Source organism: Mustela nivalis (genome assembly GCF_964662115.1).
Source record: "Mustela nivalis genome assembly, chromosome: 9".
Classification (NCBI taxonomy): domain Eukaryota; kingdom Metazoa; phylum Chordata; class Mammalia; order Carnivora; family Mustelidae; genus Mustela; species Mustela nivalis.
Window position 1 is genome coordinate 27,877,105 of NC_139028.1, and position 22,935 is coordinate 27,900,039.

At 50.4% G+C, this 22,935-nt stretch overlaps 1 protein-coding gene across 3 annotated transcripts in view; it reads left to right on the forward strand.

The window, feature by feature from the left end:
- PKNOX2 (PBX/knotted 1 homeobox 2) overlaps positions 1–22,935 on the forward strand; it is a 256,654-nt gene that overhangs the window by 69,177 nt on the left and 164,542 nt on the right. The window lies entirely within an intron of this gene.

Below are 22,935 nucleotides of genomic sequence, written 5' to 3' on the forward strand. Positions count from 1 at the left end.
CAGTGAGCAGAGGAAGTGGGCTGGTTCAGAGCCCGCATTTGTTGTTACACCTTGGTTTATTTCCAGGGGGTTGTGGGGGAGGGGAAGGGAGACCCTGCTGGTGGCGTCCTTTACATTGCCACAGTTATGGCCCCACCGTCGGCGTTATGTGTCATTTTGGCCCCCACTCGGTGAAAGCCCACCCACCTGGAGGAACCCAGCCCAAGTCTGGTCTCCTCAACGAACCCTTCCTTGGTAACTCCAGCTAGAAGTGCTCTCTCTTCCTCTCCCCGAGCTTTGCCACACTCACACGCCAAGTGCCCCTCTGGCCCGCACCTTCCCACATGCCCCCCAGTGAGGCTGTGAGCTCCTGGAGGACAGTCTGGGATTCCCATGTCTTTCTGTCCCCACGGCACCCTCCACCTGGTCTCTGCTCTGCAAATGTCTGCCGGAAGGTTGGGTTGCCCTGGGCTATGGAGCTTCCCACCCTGCTTCTGGGGCTCCCGGAGGCTGGGCTGCCGCCACGCCTCTGAGAGGACGTTGGCTTCCAACCAGTCCGGGGAATTATAAATGATTAACCGTTATCAGTGCACATCTTCACCTCTGTGTAAAAATAGATTGACTGTAATGAGTATTTGAATAAATCATAAGAATGGCCGCCATGCGATCGTCTAACATCCTGCCAATGGCTGCCCGGTGAGTGAGCAGGGCGCCGGCCCTCCCGCCTAATGGCCTGCGATTCAGTGCTGGTCGCCTCTGTGATTGACGGGCTGCGGCTCCCAGGGCACCTCCTCCGCAGCCCAGGATCTGGAGGGGTTGGAGCCCTGGGGGCCCTGGGGAGGGGGTGGGTGGGGAAGGGTGCCTCCCTCCGTCCTGGTCCTGTTCCCGGAAAGCCTACCTAGGAGATGCGGCTGGGAGGCTGGGGGAGCCACAGTGGAAAGGCCTTTGTGAGAATCATGTCTCCTCGCTCGGGAGGTTAAAGGGACCTCATAAGTCAAGTCAAGTAGGAGAGAAGCAAGCTGAGCGTGAACCTTAATGAGAGTGGAGAGTGTGAGGGAATAGGTCTGCACATTCCCTCCCTGTCTCCGAGGGCACCCGTGCCTGGCTCTGAGCCACACACACCCAGGGCGAGCTCCCTCACAGGGACGCGCTCTTGGACCCACACTGAGGAGCAAGGACAAGCAGGCTTCTCTGGGCTCTGGGATTCTGAGGTGGCAAGAGTCAAATGCTCTTTCAAGGGAGTGTTTGCCAAGGCTGCCTCAGGCTTGAGCGTCCTGTGTTTTGGAGAGGGAGGAAGAGGAGAGGGGGCAGGCTCAGGGGTCCTGGGACCAGATGAGGAAGGCATAGCCTCAAGTCTCGGAGTGAACACCAGGGAAGGCTGGACTTGAGAAGGAAACCGAAAACATTCAATTTAATCCCAGAGGTGTTCCAGTCACTTCCGCTGTGTAACAAGCCACCCCAAAACTCAGCATCTTCACAACGTTTATTATGTGCATGTTCTGTGAATCAGGAATTCAAACAGGGCACTTTAGGGGCGCCCTGTCCCTGTTCCCCTGGGACTGAGACCTCAGGTGAGGCAAGTGAAAACCTGGGTGCTGGAATCATCTGAAGGCTCATTCACTTATAACTTGGGGGGCTGGTACGAGCTGTTGGCTGAGATCTTAGCTGAGGCTGCCAGGCAGGCCCATGTGACCACTCCCTATGGCTCAGGTTTCTTTGAAAAATGGTGGCTGGACACCAAGGGGGAGCACCCCACCCAAAAGCGAACAAAGAGCCAGGTGAGAGCCGTATTGCCAAGGTCAAGTAGCATCTTTTCCACCATGTTCTCTTGACTGGGGCAGTTACAAAGGCCTACCTCCCAAGCTGGGGGAGGTTTGTGTCAAAGATCAGGAATTAAGAGGCAACTGGGGCTGTGTTGGGGACTGGGGAAGTCTGGGCAGCCCTTCCTATCTGACCCCACGTCCTCTCCTCTCCTTCCTGCCCTTCGGCCACATGCTAGAACCTGCAACATTAAGGGACCAGGCCCCCTTTCCTTTGTCATTTTCCTGACCCGGATGCACCTGAATTTGGAAGAGAATCTGAGTGCCTGAATGCCTTGTGACTTAAGAGGATAGAAACAAAACTCAAGCAACGAAAGAGTGGAGACAGAACCAATTCGTGTTCCTGAGGGGCTAAGATCGGGGAATGGCTAACGCTGGAAAGGGAGGCAGCAGGGAGGAGAAGGGTAAATGGGCTTGGTTGATAAAAAGGTGTGGGGGGTTGGAAACTTGGGCCCGGAAATGAATGTTTAATTTGAACACATGAAGCAACAGATGAAAACATAAAGCTCATTTGTATTTTCAAGGCTCCAACTTGGTGGGGGAGGGGGGTAGTTAGGGTTTGAAATCCAAGAGCAAGAGTTTGGGTTCCGACTTAGCACCTTCGTGATCCGGGCCCATCTGCTCGGTCTGCAGATCGCTCACGTCCAGAATACACATGGGACCGTACGCCTTTCCCAGGACTGCTGCGGGGAAGGTAGCCTGTGAGAGCACTGTAGCCATTCTTGGCACACAATAGCTCCTCCAAATGGTTCAGTCATTCCTCCACCCAAGAAATAAATAAGAAGCGGAGTTGGAAAAGATTGTTTCTCTCCTTTACTCCTGACAAGGGATGGTCAAGAATCTTTCCTTTAACTGTACCCTCCATAAAAGTTCACTCATAAACTATTGATATTTTAATAATACACATTAGCATCTTGCCCTTTGACAAATGAATATTGAATGAGCAATAAAGAGGCAAAAGAGTAACCAGGTGCAGGGCTGGCAGAGGGGGAGCTGGGATCTTGCCTTGTTGTCCCAGAGAATGCCCCTTTCCAGGCACCATGTGACTCACCTCTCTCTCCCCAGTGACCGCTAGGAAACAGCTTTTAAAAAGCGCTCAGACTCCAGCCCAGCCCAGTCTGAGCAGGATTTCTCCTACTGTTTCTTACCCTTGGCCAGAAGGGACTTGGGAGAAGAGAGGAAAAGTCACAGAAGAGCTATGAAAGGCATGGATGTTTTGCCCCATGTGCAAAACACCTTAGATCTCCCCCTCCCTCAGCTAAGGGTGCAGACTTCTTCCTGATAACATGTCCTCCCGCTGCATGAAATGAAGGCCTGTGCCCACCAGAAACCAGTCAAATGAGCTTAAGATGTGTAGCTGGGGTGCAGGAGTGGGAGAGCAACTGGCCCCAGGGGGGGTCCCAAGCAGACCAGGTCTGGCCACTCGCTGCTGACGAAATCCACAGGCAGAGACAGGAGCGGTGGGGAAACAAGAAAGGGATTTATTTCAGTGAGGCCCGCAGCGGGCTCACGTCACAAAGACTGTCTCCAAAGTGCTGAAAATACATCCAGGTTTATATAAGGAAAATGTAGGACAAAGGTCGGTGGGTACATGCAGGTGGGCAGCGAGGGTCAGGTCGATCATTGTTGTGGGGCAGTCACGTGGGGTCTTGCTGGTGTCAGGACAGTTGTGACTGCTTGACGGGGTAGTCTCAGTGCCCGTCGTGGGATGCTTTGCCCACTGGATCGTTTGTCTGAGTGAAGAGATAAGCTGGAAAGAAGAACTTAATTAGAAGGTACGGGCTGAGCTTGACACGGAGGTAGTCCTCTTTCAGAAATAACTCGGACTCATTCCACCTGCCTCTCATCCTGTCTCCTCCAGGTCTTGATGGACACCTGTGGTTGGGGTCGGGAGGTGTGTGGAGGTTTATAAGACAGAATTTCCTGCCTCTTGCAGTTCCTGCTCCCAGCCCGTTTGCCACAGCCTCCAGTTTCTCGTGGTCTCCATCTGGGCGGGGAGTCCTTGAGTGTGCAGAGAACAGTGACAGGGGCTCTTCGTTGGTCCGGCTTAATTGGTGTGATTTAATGGCGTTTCTGGCGGATTCAGATTTATACGGCTTTCTGAGCTGCAAATCTGCTTTCTAAATGTAGAATTTTTGTGGAGTGGTAAAAAATAATGGCTGTTCTGTGATTCCTGCCTCCCGAGCTAGGAGATTGCAATTTACATTATGCAAATAGACATTATGCAATCAAGGCACTTTAGCAGGAATCTGGCGGCAGCCTGGCCGCTGATGAGATGCCGAGGTCTGCAGCCCCAACTGGAGGGGCTCTGCAAGAGCGGAGATGAAGTGGGGAGCGGGTGGGGCCGGCGGGGAGGACGCAGAATCTGTTCCTCTGGCCCAAGGAGGCAAAGTGGAGCCTGCCCAGAAATGAATGCATCCGGGGAGCTGCCAAAGCGACTCTCTCAATTAATGGCTTTGTTTAATCATACCCCCTGTCCAGAGGAGTATTGTCTTACGGATAATTTCGTTTGCCTAACGAGATTTTGCTAATTAAATCTCCTTTCAGTTGGTGTGACTATGCCTGCAGGAGAGGGGGCTATTTGAAGTCGGCTCCATAAACCTTTCTGGAGAGGAGCTGAGAAGGAGGGAAAGAAGGGAGGGGGAGAAGAGAAAGGAGGGGAGGGAGAACCTGGCCCGCTGTGAGCGGGACTGGAGAAGGTTTGAGGGTTTGAGAACGACAAGGTGGTGGCCACCACCCATCTTGCCTTTCTGTCCTGTTTACTAGAAATGCAGGCTTATAAATCTTTGTCTGGCCCAAGGGATTTAGGCCACCATTTTTACTTCCTCTGTGGCTCCTGTGACCTCCACCATTATCCCTTCTCAAGTTCTTCCCGGATCCCCAGGACATTGTAAAGGATTTCCAAGCATGGCTCCCAGTAGTTGTGGCTGCGGGTGGTGGTAGGTGACGGCCATGGGGGAGCCCTCCCCCACTTTTGCTCTTAGCCAGCCAGTCTGGCTCTTCAGAGAGGAAAGATTGCTCCCAGATTGGCCATTTCTCCAGGGATAATTGCCTGAATCAAAGAGGAAAATACCTCGTCAAATTCATTTATCATCAGAGTTAGCCAAGGAGAGCCTCCTATATACGGAGGAGCCTAACACTGTGCCTGACTGGCGGGAACCTAATTCATGCCATTGCATCTGACCGGCCCCACCTGTGCTCCATCACCATGGTGGGGCTTTCCTGTCTACAATCTCCTTGGCCTGACTGATCACAGGCTTCCACGCTCAGCTCTTGTCTACTTTTCCAGTTTCATCTCCTACCCCCTCTTTGCTGTTTCCTCCTCCCTTTTACTGATAGACACTAAGACACAAGGGTACTTTCCTACTCCTGATACCCCCAATATGCCTAGTAGTTGCTCAATTGCCTCCAGATACTCTGTATAACTTCACACCCTAGAGACTTTGCAAGTGCTATGTGCTCTGTCTGGAATCTTCCTGACCTGGTAACCCTGTTCCTCTTGTAATACCCAGCTCACGTATCTCCTCTATGACTACCTCCTCCCAGAGGTTCCCTGCCTTTTGTGAAACACTGCTGTGTCCTCCTTGTCATCCCAGGAACTCAAACACAGTTATTTGTCTGTCTATCCAAGTTAAGGACGAAATCTTATTCTTCTCCTAATCCTAGTACCTAGAACTAGGCCTGGCCATCATAGGCACCCTGTAAGGTTGGTCGAATGAAAAAAAGAATGAATGAAGGGGACCTGGGTGGCTCAGTGGGCTAAAGCCTCTGCCTTTGGCTCAGGTCATGATCTCAGGGTCCTGGGATCGAGCCTCTCTGCTCTCTGCTCATCAGACTCTCTGCTCAGCAGGGAGCTTGCTTCCCCCTCTTTCTGTCTCTGCTTGCCTACTTGTGATCTCTCTCTGTCAAATAAATAAATAAAATCTTTAAAAAAAAAAAAAAAAGAATGAATGAAGCTAGGAGAAGAGGGTGGTGTGATGGAGAGGCATTCTCTGGGAAGCCCTTAAAGCCCCAGGCTGGGTGATGGTAGTGGGAAGTCAGGAGACTGATTTCTGTTGAGTCTCTGCAGAGTTAGTTCCCTGTCCATTTCCTTTACTTCCTGGCTGGGAAGGTATTACCTCTGTGGGCTAGGTCATGCACTTCATGTGTCAGCATCTCCCATCACCCATTCTGACATAAGTTCTGTGAGGTGGGTACTGTTTTTGTAGAGGGACCTGAGACTCATTTGTCCTCATCAGAAAGCAAAGCAGGGTTTAGCTGTAATTGGGCCCACTGGCAGGACCCCAACAGGATCTACCTCTAGCTAGGCAAAAGCTCCTGTGCTTCCCAGTGTCCCTCCCCATCCCATCCATCCATCCACCATCCTTTCATCCATCCACCATCCATCCAACCATCCATCACCCATCCATCCAACCATCCATCACCCATCCATCCATCCATCCATCATCCATCCACCTGTCCATTCATCCATGCATCCATGCATCCATCCACCATCCATCCGTCCATCCATCCATCTATCCATGCGTCCATCCATGCATCCATCCACGATTCATGTATCCATCCATCCATCCATCCATGCATCCATCTACCACCCATCTATCCACCCACACCCATCCATCCATCCATCCATGCACCCATCTGCCCATCCATCCATCCATCCATCCACCTACCTATCCATCCATCCAGCATCCATCCAAACATCCATTCACTCATCTATCCATCACCCAGCCAGCCAGCCTAGAAGTGTATCACGCCTTTGCTGCATGACAACAGGGCTCACACAGTGCTGGAATGCTTATACATGCTATAGGATGGGGCAAAACTCAGCCCCATAGTGTGCCTCCAGCTGCTGGGTCTGAACTGTTGCCCAGCTAGTGGTGGAGATATCAGGTGTGGAGGAGTCTGCATTCCATACTAGAGAGCATAGGGAAGCCCAGAAGATATGGCTCCTTTATATTCATGTATGTCATCACATGGGTGTGTTATGTGTGTGAACGCAGGCAGCAGGGTGTGTGTGTATGAGTGAGGCAGTGTTTGTAAAGAGTGACTTTGTGTTTTTCTTGGTTCCTGGGTTTTAGTGCTCTGCTTTTGCCTTGCTGTTTCCCTGTCAGTCTGGGTATATCTGTCAGTATGCTGTCTCTGCACTAGGCTTTTACTCATCTTAATATCCCCACCATGCTGTCCATGCTCTGAGTCTGAAGTGTTTCTTGGTACATAATACGTGTTCAACCAGTGCTCCATGATTCACTGAATGGCTGAATAACTGAATGATTGAACGAGTGAACAAGCATGCACTTTGGTGTCACATAGACCTGAGTTTGGACCCTAGTTCTGTTATTTACGTAGCTGAGAACTTGGGATTAATTTTCTCATCCAGAAAGCCAGAATACTGAAACTACCTATTCTATCTTTCTCGAAGGGCTGTTGATAGAGGATTATAAGAGATATGTGAAAGTGGTTTATAAACTATGAAGCACTATACAAGTATAAGAGGTTATTATTATAATGGTTATTACACTTGAAGTGATCATTGTGTTTGAAAATTAGGGATTCTGTTTTCAGGAATATAAAATCATCCTGGCCTGATTTGAACTCTGAGACTTACAGAACAATCATTATAGGAACTGATGTAGATTGCCCAACTATGAGAACTATCAGGGGTGGGGGCGGGGGCTGGTGAAAATGGCCCATCTTCCCTTGTGCCACCATCCCCCAAGTGGACCCACGTGGGAAGTCTCTCCTGAGTCTGCAATTGCCTAGACAGAAGTTATCTTTGCAAAGGTTGTTCCCTCTGCCAGGAATCCTTCTCCCCTTTTCTCCACTTTCTTTTGACCCTCTCCTGCCAAGCTGCCACACTGTCCCTGGGCTCCCAGGTTACCAAGTACGCCTCCCTGAGGGCATTTATGGCAGCGCACCTGCGCCTGTGCACGTCTGCCACGCCACCCTGCTCTCAGCCCACCCCACCCCCCACCCCAGGCCACAGCACTCTCCTTCAGGGCCAAGGAGCCTCATTCTTCTCTGCAGGCTCGGAGCTAAGGGGGTGAACAGATGGGTGGTGCAAAATGAAGGGAACGATTGGAGATTGGTAGATGTACAGGGTTTGAGCTTTCAAAGTCCCCTAATCTGTAGGGGAAGGCAAGGAAGAAGCTTCAGAGAAATGAGCACTGCCTTGCAAATAAACCACAATTTCTGAAAGGTATTTTCCACCCACCCTCATGCCCAAAAGATCAAATAGGCTGATCTTCCATGGGGTTTCTGGGCCTGGGGACCTCAGTCCTCTACAGGTGGGTGACTGGTCATAAGCCAGGTGGGCAGTGAGGCCTTTGGTTGGCACTGAGTCCTTAGGACAGGGAGGCACCTGCCTGTTGCTGACCCCTACAGGTGAGTGGTTACCCACATGGGGAGGCAGGTGCTGCCTACCGACCCGCTCAGCCCTTCCAGATTCTTTCTCTTGGTGGAGTCAGCCCCAGCTGGTGGAAAATCTGTTGGAAGCCCTCCTAGGAACTGGCTCCTTTGCCTCTCCCTGTGTTTGGAGGCATCTTGTCTCCACCCTGCTCTGGGCTTCTCCCCCACACCCTCCCACTCCCAGCCGTGCTCCTGGAGCCCCAGGCAGCCGAAGCAAAGAGCCAGGGGGCTGGGAGGTTTTTCATTACCGAATGCACTGAACCTATTTGTGAGTGTTTTGCAAAGTGTTTAATCCAAGGTGTTCCCTCAATTAAATTAGTGCAAACATCTGTGTCCCACATCCACGTCCATTTGCATTCTGTGCCATTTATTACAGCGGGAAATTGGAATGCACCTTAGGAATACTTAGGACCGAATTAGGCTAGGTTGGGGTGGGCATCGCCGGGGGGGCTGGGGGGACTTGTCTGAGGGTGCCTGTGAGGTTGGTCCACAAGGTGGATCCTTTTCCAGCCTTGGGACGTGAGGAGGAGCCCCGTTCTTGTGCAGGAGACTGCACGGAGAGAAGCTTTGGGGACGTGGGACCACCGGTCTTGTGGGGGAGGTTGAGTGAGTTTAATTAATGCCCCTGATCCCCACCTGGGCCCAAGTACCTGCAGAGGCAGGAGGAGTTCCCTGCTGTTGTTTTATAACTTTAGACCCAATTAAAAAAAAAAAGTGTATCACATTCAAGTGACCCACCTGGGTCTCTCCCTGGGGGGCAGGGTGAGCTTTCCTGCTAGAAGGGGGGTTTTTCCATCATGAAACTGCTCAGCCTTGGTGACTGGCTGAGTGTGGGTGGCAGCTCTCTTCCTCACCATGTGATTCTCATGACTGTCAAGTACTTCAGGAGTCCTGCTGTCTTAAGAATGTTGGGGGCACTTAAGAAGAATAGTTTCTGCTGTGTGATAGGCACTGCCCTCGGTGTTTCTCATGCATTATCCATTGTAACCCTGCCACCAACCCTCTGAGACAAGTCCTCTCAGAAGAGAACAAATCAGGGAGCCGGGCATAATCAGAGAGGTGAAGCAACACACCATTGTTCCCCAGCTAGAAAAGGGAGCAGCGAACGCGCGGCCGCCAGAGCCAGAAGACTGTGCTTTCTGCTGCCCACAGAGCTCTCTCAGTTGAGGCAGCTGGGAGTGGCTCTGAATCAGGGACCTGGCCACCTTCCCAAATCTGGTGGCCAGCATGTCCTGGCCAGGCTGTACAGAGGCCCTGGTGGTAGCCTGCCTACTCCCAGTTTCTAGCCCTTTATTATAGGATGGTCTCCCCTGTGGTCCCCCAGGTGACCTACCTGAGGGAAGGGACTCCTGGCTGTTATGGAATGGGGCAGGGAGGAAATATGGAAATCTTGGGAGTGAGAAAGAGGCCAATGGGATGTTCAAGGACCCTAGAGATCAGTGAGTTCCTCAGTACTGAATGGGGAAACTGAGGCTCAAAAAGAGTTAACACTCGCCTAAGGCCACTGAAGGTTTTGTGGTAGAGGCGGCAATGGATGGAACCCGGGCTCCCAGCTCCTGAGAGGGAAACTGTGTCAGGGCCTGGGCGGTCCCTGGAACTTCAGAGGGCAGATGCTGGCTTTCTGGATGCAAAACGTAAGTCAAGGCTGAAGCAAGGACCCATGGTGAGAAGGGGATGGGAGGCTGCTGTGGATGTGTCTACTAAGGGTCCGTCTGAACTGCCCTTAACAGAGAACCTTCCAGGTCCTAGAGGGCCGCTAGCCATCTTCAGCCTGGGTCCTGGGGTGGTTTCTCACCAACTTCTAGGGTTTCATCTAGGGGCATCCAGGGGCCAGCAGAACTTGGGGAGGCAAGACTTAGGCAAGGACCTAAGGCTGCAAACGACCACCCGGTGTCTGGCTCTGTCTTCCCTTTGCTGTGTCCATTCTGTGGTCTGGGAAACATCTGGAAGAATAGCATCCAACAGATTCGAGCTCCCACTTCCTCCGCCAAACATGTTTTACTTAGCCTTAGTTTGCCTATCTGTTACAGAGTAATAAAAACCCCATCTTACAGGGTCATTGGGAAAACTAAAGGAGACATAGGCATGCGTGACCCTGCTTTGGGGCTTAGGACATTACTGCTAGATTTCCTTTCTTTTCCATGGCTCCTGTCTGCTTTCCTTCTGAGACCCTGTGCCTGCTCCTGGATATAAAGGGGTGGGGTGGGGGGCGGGGGGGCTCTGTCAGGATGTTGATAGGCAGCCCCCACCCCAGCTCTTCCTCCTCCCTCTTCTCTTTTCTTCCCTCCCTCTCTCATCAAAAGACTTTAATAAATGCATCTCAGCATGTGGCCCTGCCTGGGGCTTTATGAGAATGAATTGCTTATCCCAGCCTTTACTTCCTAGAGATGACAATTTACCATCTACATACATTTATTAAGCACCGACTGTGTGTGGTAGCCAGCTCTAGGTCTGTTTAAGAGTGACTCCCAAGGCTTCTTGTCTCCCCCAGAGCCCCAGGGGTTCCTGCTTTCTGCTTCTACATGTGAGGTTCTCCTCGCCTCGAACGCTCTCCATCCCCCTCATTTACGTGGTTAGAAGTCAGTGTCTTGGTGATGAGATAGGACTGCATCCTGGCTAGGACTTATCCTTGAGCTCCTGGTGCACCCTGGGCCCCTTTTTGTGATTCTTTACCACACTGTATCCTAGTTATGTCTTTCCTAGAGGTGCCTCACTCTCCAGGGTTTAAGAGTCCAGAAGGTGGCATCCTAGACTGAGCACGGGCCCTAGGAGTCACCTGTTCTGGCTCGCCTGTAGGCCAGCTCAAGTTCTGTTCATCGCTAACGGAAGAGAATGCCTGTTATGAGACCAGCTTTCTCTCCCATTATCCTTTGGTTTTTTGGACAGACCAGTGGCATGTCCAATGGGAGGCTGGCCTGGCAGCAGGCCTCACTCTCTAGTTTCCAGGGTGTTCAGTCCGAGAGCAAGCCCCTGTTGCTTGTATTTGCATTTCTGGTAAGCATTCTCTGTCTCCCACCTGGCCTCAGGATATATCTCCAGATGGAACGGAGGATCGGCGAAACAGAATGACCCCCTTAATTTACTGCCCTGTGACATTGTCATATTTCCTTTTCCTGAAGAGTTTTTCTTCTCTCTCTCTGCATGGCCAACCCTGCCCATAATCCCTAGTCCCGTGCCACCTCCTGCCCAAGTCTTAGATCCCTTGGGGGAAGGCAGTTTCTCCCTCCCAGAGCACCTGGCCTGAACCTCCTGACACTGACCAGCGTCCGCCTGCTCCTCAAGCAGATTCTCAACTGTCCTTTTCCACGAACCTGAGTCAGTACAAGGTTCTGCCCTGTAGCCTTCACTCTACCTGGCATGGCACCTGGCACATTCTGAATTTATAATAAGTGTTTGCCAAATGAATGAATGAGTAGGACTCCTCCTAGTTTCTCTCAGAGGGAGGTGTCTGGGTTCTTCTCCCATCCTCTGCTTTGGCTTTTGTGTCCCAGGGTTCTAATGGACCCGGAGGCATATTTGTCACCAGTTACTGGAAAATGGTTGCTATGACCAGCAAGAGAAAAGCAGGTATTAAATTCTGCTTGGTATACTGAGCAGACTGGAATTACTACTACTACTACTTCTTCTTCTTCTTTTTTTTTTTTTAAGAAAAAGAAAGAATGCGTGCATGTATGTACAAGCTGGCGGGGAGCAGTGGTGGTGAGGGGGAGGGCCAGAGGGAGAGAGGGAATCTTAAGCAGGCTCCATACCCAGTGTGGAGAGTGACATGCAGTTCGATCTCACAACTCTGAGATCCTGAGATCATGACCTGAGCAGAAATTAAGAATTAGGTGCTTAACTGACTAAGCCACCCTGGCACCTATGCAATTACTTCTATATGGGCAGGCCTGTCTGGTCCCAGGACACTGGTACTCTACACATAATGTCTCCAAAACAAAGTAAACAAGATAGGTCATTGGAATAGGAAAAATAAATTTCAACTTTATTTATTGTTTTTTTTTTTTTAATCTCATCCTGTTTAGATTCCCACTTCTGAGTATGTTGTATAGACGTATCAAGGTAGTAGATCTAAGCCACACACACACATACGTTGTATATACATATTACATTATATATATGCACACACATACATATTATATATAACATATATATAACATATAATATATATGTTAGAACATATATGTGATATAATATATGTGTGTGTGTATATATATATATATATATAAAGGTTATATATACATATCGAAGGTGTACAAAAAATTTTTACTGATAGACTTGTAAACTCATTTGAGGACCATGTCCCTAGGCCACTGTCCCACTGTCCAGGAGGTGGGACTACTTCATATTTGCTAGTGTCTCTGGACAAATGGCCCACCCCTAGTGTGGCTTCACATCATGCCTAAAGCTTTACAACCTGAATTTCACTAGATGACGAATTTCTTAGGGAGAGTCACTTGGGGATCCTGTTCCCCTGTGACTCTCCAAGAGCCTGGCACATTGCTGGTACATTAAAGGTCTCAGTAAATTAAGTGTGGTTTGAATTATTTTATTTGAATTGATTGAGACTATCTGAGAATCTTCCAAAATTTTAAAATTTGACTTCATTTCAATCCTCAGTCAGTTTATTTGACATATTTTCTAGAAACCCATTATGCTACAAAATAGTAAGTATGTGCCCACTGTGTCCCGGGTCCTAAGCTAAGTACTGGGTGACAAATCTGAAGTCCCTAAACTCAAGTTACTTACATTGCTTTTTTTCAGAAACAACCAAACAAGAAATCATAATGTAAATCAGCACTCCCCTGCTCACTGGGGTTATTTTGAAACAAGTCCCAGGCCTCATACCATCTCCTCTGTAAATGCTCTTAACAGTACTCATGGCTCTTAAGGGGGAGACAGAAACAGAACTATCAACACACTTGTGTTACAGGTGCTGTGCTGGACCCAACAGGCAGGGCCAAGGCCCAGCAAGTAGGATGTGGCTTGTGCCCCCGGGGTGGGGGTGGGCATGGGAATAGAGCAGCCTCAGTAATGACTTTCACGTAAATGATGCTTCAGCTGCCTCCCTAAGCCTAACTTCTAGGCTCCTGTGGTGAAATTTCAGGCCCAAAGAGGGGCCTATCAGATAAGGAGAGGAAGACACACCTATAGAGGGAGACAGCCTTCACTGGAGACTGGTAGGCCCCCAAGAGTTTGCCTCCCTGGAGACAAGATGAGAGAAGCAAGGCCCAGGAAGCCAGGGCCTCTTGCCATGGTGGCAGAACTAGAGACCGGCAGCCCCTGAGTCAGGGCTTGGGTTGTGTTTTCCCCCTCGACCTCCCTCGGCCTCCTCTCCATACACAGAGGACCCCGGCCGCACCAGGCCCGGCCTGTCTCTTCCACGCACCCAGATTTCCATGTCCAGGAACCACACACCCTGAGCCCCCCAACAGCTCTGGGCTCTGGGCATCTCTCCGCCCTCCAGCAGCTCCGGGAGGGGGCCAGCAGCCTGCGGCCCGGAATCATCTTCGGCGGCATGTGACTTCTTCTTTCTTCCTGTACAAGTTGAGCACTTGCCACCCTGCTGTCTGTTTTTCCTTGCTAAGGTTCAGTTCTAATTATGTTGATTTTCTTCATCCCACCCCCTCCTGGAAGCTTATTAGGTTGAATATTTTTATTTATTATCATTTCGCCCAACTCCTGCCAGCATTTCCAATTACTCTCCCCGCTTCCTTGTAATTGTCTTTCTGTAATGGCTCTGAAACAATTGCGCTAAATGAGGTGTCTCCTGGAAGATGAGAGTCTCACTTCATTAAAGGCTAATGTATTCTCAGCTCCAGCTCTGTGGGGCTAGCTTGGAAGGAAGACATTTAAACAGCTTCTTTTATTTTATAGGGAGCAACTTTTCAGCGACGAAGATGTCTGTGGGGTATATGTGTATGTGTGTGCGTCGCCTGATTTTAATTTAAGGAAAGTTTATGAAATAGTGAAAGTCTCGGTGTTGGCGTAACTCTCTGTTCTTAGGTAGCCGAGATGCCCGCAGAGAGGGTGCGGGGTTCGGGAGCAGGACGGAAAGGGGCAGTTTCTTCGGATATCCTTCCTGCCTTCCTGCCAGGCCCCTCCCTTCTTCTCTTGCTCCCCTCCTGCTGGATCAGCCCCCAACCTCTTCCTGCCTCCAACCCGTGTCTCTGCCTCCCGCATCATGTGCTCAGCTTACACAGTGGAGATGACCTCCTGTTCCAGGATTTTTTTCAGCCTATGTGTACTAAGTCATTCATTCATTCATTCATTCATTCATCCAATCTGTTGCGTGTTTATTTTATTTTATTTTATTTGTTCATTTGTTGTCCATTCAACAAATGTTTATTGCCCACCATGTTCAGGGGTTATTCAGGAAGGGGATATGCCCTTTTGGAGCTCAGGGCACAGTGAGAGAATAGAGACAGATGACAGGTAAGCCGGCATTTCTAGTCCACTATGTTAAGTGCTGTCGTCAGGCAAGGGCGGACCAGTCTGAGAGCTCCCAGGAGGGCACATAATAAAATCTTGCCGGGCTGAAGAAGGTTCCTTGAGAAAGGGGCTGTCTGGGTTGATACCTGAAGAATGAGGGTGAGCCAAGAAAACAAGGGAGAGGCTGGCAGTGCTCAAAGCTGAGGGAGCAGCAGTAGCTAGAGAAGGCTTAGCAGGAGGGGAGAAACGCAAGATGTCCCATCTGACAGGAGCATGGTGTGGGACAGAGGCTGTGGTGGGAGCTGGGACTGGACGCCATGGAGCATCTTGAGGGCCAGGCTTCCAAGGGAGGGGTGGCACACAGAAGAGTTTGAAGCAGGAGATTGATTTGGCCAGATCTGTGTCTTGGAAACATGGCTCCTGCTTCAGGGTGTGGAACGGATTGGAGGGAGGCAGGGGGAGGAGGAGGCAAGGAGAACTTTCAGGAAGGTGTTGCAAGATGCGATGATGCCCTGCCTGAAGGAAGTAGCTGTGCAGAAAGAGAACGCGCTGTACATTTGTGAGGTGTCACAGGTGGAGATCTGACAGGCTTGAAATGGCGGGTGGTGGGTGGTAAGGGACAGGCTGCATCTGTCCCTTACCCATGAGATCCCATTTTCTGGCTTAGGCATTTGGTTAAGAGTGTGTGGTGCGGGATGAAAACCAGGACAAGACTGTACTCCATGAGAAGTCTGTGTAATTCCCTGGGATGTGGGACTGCCAGGCCCAAATCCCAGTGAATGCCGGGTAGCTCCGTGAGCACTACGGACCCCCTGCCCACTCCTGTGCCTTCACCAGCTGGGTCTGGGGGTTGCATGTGGGGGTCAGCTGACTCCCTTAAGGGGTCCTACACAGCTGCATCCATAAAGCTCTTTAATGCACCTGTATTCGTGAAGCTTTGAGCTAAGTGGGTCATCCATTGGCTCTGACTTTTGTCCCAGGCAACAGAACCTACATGCGGCCTTTGAGGGTTGCCAAGCAAGCTCCCATGATAAAAGCCTGCCTTTTCCAAAATGTTTTTCATTTCCTCATCAAGAAGGAGTAGGAAGGCCCTTCCTGATATGTTTGGGTTGGAAGTGAAGAACAATCTTATAATATGTGGAGACTCAAATATATCCAGAAGTGTTTTTATGCCTCTGAGGCATTTTTTCTTTTTTAGGTCCCTGGAAGCTTGCCAGCAACAGTAGTGGTAATAGTAACAAAAGCAGGAATAATGATTCTTCCATTTATCAAGGCCCTAACTACGTATGGGTACATAGTATCTCATTTAGTTCTTGTAACAACCCTGTGGTAGCTATTATTGTTGGCTCTAAAGAGGAGGGAATGGAGGAAATGGAGGCCGAAAAGATGTGATGACAGCAGGCTACCAGAACTCCCCAGCCTCTAGTTCCCCTCTCAGAGTCAAAGAAGAAGGGAGTCTGGCCAGACCAGAGCCAGTCTGGGGGGTAGCCGAGTGCCAGGAGAAGTGGTTTAGTTCAGTCCCTCCAAATGCTATTTTCCCTACTGCTTTTCACACCTCCTGTTATGTATTACTTTTGCAGTTTATAGATCCTACTCCTTCATTCATTCCTTCATTCACACCTGCGTGTCCTTCAAAGCCCCATGCAAATGCCACTGACTCCTGGGCAGAGCCAGAACTTCCTTCCTCCTGGATCCCAGAATACATACATTTCTCAATCATAGCTGCTTCTGTAAATTTTTCTTCGCGTGTCTGCCACCTCAGCTCTACATTGCTTTTTCCCTAGGAAGGGATCGAGGCTTAGTCCTATTTATATTCATGGGGCCTGGCCCACAGTAGGTTTTCTATGAATAAGTAGCTGCTATTAGGAATGCCAGGATGCTTAGGAGGGAGCCTGGGGCCCGAGGAAAGGTGATCCCCTGTCCCCTGTCCATTACAGATGGAACGAGGTGCCCAGAGGTGTTCCAGATAGGGCTTGACGCCTCGGGGCGACCCCTGGTAATAAGGGGGTAGCTATCAGGAACGAAAATCTCTCTCTGCGCTCTGGGAAAATGTGGGGCTTGAGGTAAGTGTTCCTCCAGGGCGGGAGGACTGAAGGAAGCGGGCATTTAGCTGGATGTTTATTCTGATGAGGTGCTTATGTAACACCAGGCTTCCTGGTGCTCCCGGGACTGAAGAGAGCACACCCCAAGGAGACAGGCAAACAGAGGCAGCAACCACTTGGGCTATTAGACAACTGAAGTGAAGAGGTGGCCGCATCTGACATCTGCAAAAATTTAGCACCAGGGCAATTGCCAAGCCGCTTTTTACAAAGAATAAAATGTGTCTTTAAATATTCAAGTGCGAGAAGTCACCGATAGTTTTCCATCTCCCCAGATCTCGCTCCGATTGCCTTTCCTCCAAGGCGGTGATGGAGTGCTGCGTAGCAGCTCTCTCCTGGGCTGAAACATTGGGGCTCGGGTCTGAGGGCAGCGAGGGAAGAAAAGGGAGAAAGCCATGGGTCTTGGTCACAACACAACTGTGTGACTTTGTGCAAGTGGCTTCCCCTGCTGAGCATCTGTGAGAGGAAGAGACCCGTCAACTCTGCCTTGTCTAACTTGCCGGCCCACCTGAGTCTCTGTGCCCTGCGGCCACATGGGATCATGATCCCTTTGTGATATAACCTCTCTTCCGAGTTGGGGGACACAGAATCCTCTGCCTACCCTAGTCTGCTCTCTCTCCCTCCAGCTCAAGAGCTGCATGGGGTGTCCCTGCCTCACTTTCACTGAGGACACAGATCTAGGTGAATTCCAAGTCTAAGGCCCCTGGGGCTTTTGGAAACAATAGACAGGTCTCCTGAGCCCCAGGGAAATGAGAAACTGACCTGCCTACAGCGTAACAATGGGCAATTTAGCATCCTAGAAGGGAGTGAGACAGAACATTGCTTTGTTCGCTTCATAAATGTGTATTGAGGACCTTCCATGTGCCAAGTGTTGTGCTGGATGTTTAGGCTCTAACTGTGAATACGGGACCCTGGTCTTTTCAGGATTTACAGTTCCAGCAGGTATGCTAGACCAGTGCCCCTCTTCTTCGGTTTATAGATGACTGAGAAAATAAGGCAGGGAGAGGAAGTAGCCGTCCCAGGGTCATATAGTCAGTTAGTGAACTTGGCAGCATCAAAACCCACGTTGTGACAATGAAAATGAGCTAATCCACGCTGAGGCCACAGAGCCACGCCTGGTTCCTGCCCCGTGAGCACTGAACATGTGTTTCCGTTATGTTTCTGGACTCTAGGACCATTTCCCTTTGTCCCGCAGCCCCTCGTGGGCCACGCTCCAGCCACACTCATATGTTGAGGCCAGGCATTTTAGGGGACATGAGGCCACCCCCAAGGTGAGATTGAGAGAGGGAGGCTAAAGATGGTCCTGGGCATTTTAGTCTTTCGTTCGCCCCATGCCCATTATGGACAGCTTGCCACATGCCTGGAGGTTTGGCCACTTTGCGGAATACTGACACACCCTCTACCCTGAAGGAAGTTATATTTTAGTGGGAAAGAGGGGTGGGCAATGACCCCTACATAAACCAGATATTTTCAGAATGAGATGAGGGTTGTGGAAGTCGGGCGCAGGGTGGTAGACTACAGAATAACCAGGATGATGGGTTAGGGGCTGAGGAAGGTGGGGGCGGGACCTGGGGGTTAGTTTTTTTCACTTCTGGAAATCGCCCTGCTGAGGGAGGCAAGGTTTTGGTGAGTCTCTGCACTGCTTGAACATACCAGAGTCTATAAAGCTCAGCATCCCCAGTAAATGTACCAGTATCGAGACTGCCTCTGCCTGCCCACCCCCAGCCCACAGCGGTGGGTAATGCATCCAGTCTAGGTCTCGGTGGCCTCCCTCCATTACAACTTGAAATCCACAACCTGTGAAATGGAAGAACTTAGCCTACCCAGGAACTGATTTCCAGAATGATAAGAGTGAAGCCTCCAGTCCTTGGGAACCACAGAAAATAGTTCATTCCAGGGCAATGAGGAATTCCACCACTGAGGAATGCAGCATCCCCATCTCCTGTACAGGGAAAAGCTACACACACTTCCTTCTCCCCAGGCTCTTAGCCAGTTTGGGCACCTATTCGCCTTGATTATTTTGTCTAGGGATCAAAGACTTCCTCTGGACTTATGCGACCCTGCGTCCAGTCATCAGGGGAGCCCTTGAGCGGGTGGCATGAAGACTGGCACCCTAGGACCCTGTCACCCAGGGACTGGGATCCCCCAGGCCACCTCATGGTTAGGGATCAACTGGACACAGTCTTGCTACACTTCAGGACTCAACAAAGTCAGGAACCTTCCTAGGAGCCTATTCAAGGCCAAACTCCAAGGAAACCTAGACAGAGACTTCATGGACCACGGTTTTTGTTTCTTACACCTGGGACCACAAAAGAGAGCTGTTTCTTACACAGCTCTCTAGGCAGAGCTGACAGATCAAACAGATGAAACCTCCCTATTTCCAGGAATCATCATTCACAAAGAGGAAAGGGGGACTCCAAAGAGGAAGAAAATACATTAGGGGCTGGGGTGCCATGTCTTGGGCAAGTTCAGGAAAAAGGAAGCCAGACCTTGGAGTTTTAGGGTGTTGTGGGAGTCCCCCAAATCCATCTCTACAGATGTCCATCAGAAGCATCCTTTAAAGAGACATATGACTCAGATTGAAGAGTCCTCCTTTCTCTGGGTCTCTTCCACCACTGCCCTGAACACTAGTGGGTCACCTCAGGGACAAACCCAGGAACAACAAAGACATTCTCAACTGGAGGGCACTGTGTGTGTGTGTGTGTGTGTGTGTGTGTGTGTGTGTGTGTGTGTGTGTGTTTGGGGAAGGGGAGAGGCCAGATTCCATCCAGCAAGTACCCTGGTGCTCGCCAAGCCAGTCCTGCGGCTGATGGACCCTAGGCTCCCCAAGGAGGCCGACCCACTTAGCTCTGAATATTGGTTGTCAGCCAAGCCTCCCCTTCCAGCATCCTGATCCTCGTGCTCCAATCCTCAGAGCTCCCTTTTGGTCCACCAATCCCCTGATTTGGTAGCCCTCTAGAGATGCGTTCTTCCCAGGTGGTTGGCCACTTCCTGGTTTCTCAGCAGATAAACCCCGCTGCTCTTCTCTGGCTCAGCTGCTGGAGTGGTTGCAAATTTCTTAGTAATGATCTTCCTTCAGGAGCAGGGGAGACAGAGGAGCTGCCGCTGCTGCTGCCAACATCAAAGCTTTCCATGTGGCTTTGGTAGAATGTTAAGAATTGCGAGATAATTAAGTTGCATTTCTGTGCATTGTTTACTGTTGCTCTCAACCAATCACTATTCCATAGGGGCTAATCTGTGTAGGGTTTTTTTTTCCTTTGCAGTGCCTGTTTGTACCACATTCTTCATTATGCTTCAGTTACAATTTTAATTTTACTATTATTAAATCTTCCCCAAAGCTGTATTATTCTGCGCCTCTGAGCTGGAATTCCTGATTTGGGGACTGTTTGCATCTGGGCCTGTTCACAAATGATTGTTCTTGTTTACAAAAGAACATACATTAAAACTCAGCACTGGAGGAATCCTGGCTCCCTTCCTACCTCCCCTGCCCTGGCTCACCTGGTTGTGGGAGGTAGGGGAGAGGGGAGACAGGGAGCAGAAGGGATCTGGCAGTTCCTGAGATTTTGCTGCTGAAAGAGCATCTTCATGTCCTCGGTGGCCAAAGGAGTGGATAGGAAGCTGAGAGCATTTGGACCCGGCAGTGAGCTGTTGACTTCCTTTTCATACTAACAGTAAAGGGCTGGTATTTATTGTAGTCAAACAGCACGGTTGGATGGTTAGAAGCACGGGTACTGGAATCAGATCTGATTTAGAAACCCCACTTCTTCACTTACTAGGCATATGACATGGGGAGTTCAAGTAACATCATTTGGCCTCAGTTTTCTTGCTTTAAAAAGGAGGAGGACGATGATATTGTCCCAAAGGTAAGGGTAAACATGGGTAAATGTTTTAGAATGGGGCCCTCCAGATGGTAAGGACTTAGTCAAGCGTAGGTGAAGTTATGCTCCCATCATAATGATGATTCCGTCATTCTACCTCCTGTCCGTTTTGCTCCCTCCATCGCCCATCTGAAGCTTGCTTGCTCACTTGGCTTTGCCTAGGCCTGCCTCTGGACTCTGTCACTCCTAAGCCAGTGGAGTGGGTTAGGAAGCACTTTCCGTATGTTCCCAGTGACTTGGGGAGTGGTAGGAATCTGTCACCTGCCCTGCCAAGAAGGAAAGAGTGTCAGACGCCCCCGGGGCCTGAGCTTGAGGGCAGCGTGAGACCCTGCCCCAGAGGAAGGTAGGCAGCCTTAGGGTTTGGAGAGCTCAGAGCCAGCCACCCCTTCCCACTGCTGAGCTGGGTGGCTGGGCCTGGCACAGCTCTCCCGTCCGCACCCGCCCCAGTGTCCCTGCGGTCTCAACTTCCTCCTGGAGGTGCTGGGGCTTCTCTCCTACTCTGTCACCCCATTCCCCCATGCCGCCACGCACACACTAAAACCATAACTTTTTTCCCCGTTCCCATTATCTCTAACCCATATACTCCAGGAAGTTTAATTTGTTCTCGGTAGTAATCACCATTAACTAGAAATTGTCTTTCTCTGTGTAAACACGTCATTAGTGAAGCTGGTTTTCTGCAGGGTCCAGATTTCATTTTTATTAAAATGAAACACTTTCAGGCGCCTCACTGTGTCCAAGGAGAGAGAGTATAATTTTAACCCATTGGGTTGGCCACAGATAATTGGGCTGGCATTTGATTGGACGATTAGGGAAATATCTCCTTTGCATGCAGTATAATTTGCATTTTTTTCCCACTTATATGAAGCTAAGTCATGCTTTCGTACACAGGCAGTTTTAATGAGCATTATAAATCCTAATGAATATATTTTCATGTTCATTTTATTGGCTTGTTTTTATTACTAGAGGTCTGAAAAACAGGGCCAGTGAGGGAGCCGCTAAAGAAATGGCAAGGAGAGGAGCCCCATGGCAGGCTTGCCCCCTCCTTTCTGCCTCCCCAGGCTGCCAGGGCATGGAGGGCTCTCGCCGGGGCGGGAGAGGGGCAAGAGGGGTCATTCCGACCCTTTTTAACCCAAAGCAGAAGTTGCTTGGGACCCCAGGAGACACAGAGAATGTGTCCCCCCCACCTTCCCCACCCCGGGAGCAGCCAGCAGAGCTCCCGCTCCAGCCTGGCCTCCATTCTGGGACATGAGAACTGTCAGAACCCTGAACCCTGCTTCGTCATGGTCTGGAACGGAAGGGGCAGTGAAGAACTTCTGCACAGGGTCTGGCACGTTCTGGGAACTCCATGTAGTTGGATCAAAGAGAATCAGCTTGAATTCTGATTCACGAGGAATTACCATCATCAGAGCACTGGTTTTCAAACATGGCCCTAAAAGGCAGTTAAAGAGTGCAGAAATCACAGCTTTCTCCTGGAGGATTCAGAAGGCACATCAGTATCTTTGGCCTCCGAACATCATCACAAATATCAGCGGTTTTGGACTTCTGCTTCTCTCCCCATTCATTCGTGGGTCCATTCATTGAATAAATATGGCAGGGTGGTGGGGGGGGGGGTGCTCTTCTGTGTTCTAGGCCCTGAGCCAGGACACATACAAAGTGGTCCCTAAAACCTCCACCAGCTCCAACATTTTAAAAATTCCTGTAATAAATGACCCATAAAGTAACCTTTTTGTTCCAGCTTGTGGCTCTGGTTCTGAATCACTGTCTGTAACCAGGAGTTTGATCCCTTTCCATCGGGCACCCTGAGACCCTCTGTTACGCCCAGGCCCTCATGCCCCAGTGCGTCAGCGCTCGCAGGCCTCTGCACAGACCAGGCCTTTTGTCCTTGTTTCCACACACTGGGCCTGGCCCTGTGGATTCCCGTGCTTGACCCTTTGCTTTTGGTTCCAGCTGAAGGGCATCCTTGGCATCTCCCCCGCCCAGGCCCCTGGGGAGGGCCCACCTTTCCTTGCTTCAGAGGACAGAGAAGTTGTTGGCCATGGACCCTGCTGCAGGGAGCCTGGTTGGAGGCCTGTCTGCTCTCCTGTGCCGTGTGCCCACTGACCTCCTTCTGCTCCTTGCGGTACAACCTGCTCTCTGCTGACGGTTCCAACTCACTCCTCATCCCCGGCCCCTTTTCTTTTTGTTTTGGTTTTGGTTTGTTGTGTTGTAGTGGTAGTGGTGGTGTTGTGGTTGTTTTCCTTTCTTTCTTTCTTTTTTAAGATTTTATTTATTTATTTGACAGACAGAGATCACAAGTAGGCAGAGAGGCAGGCAGAGAGAGAGAGA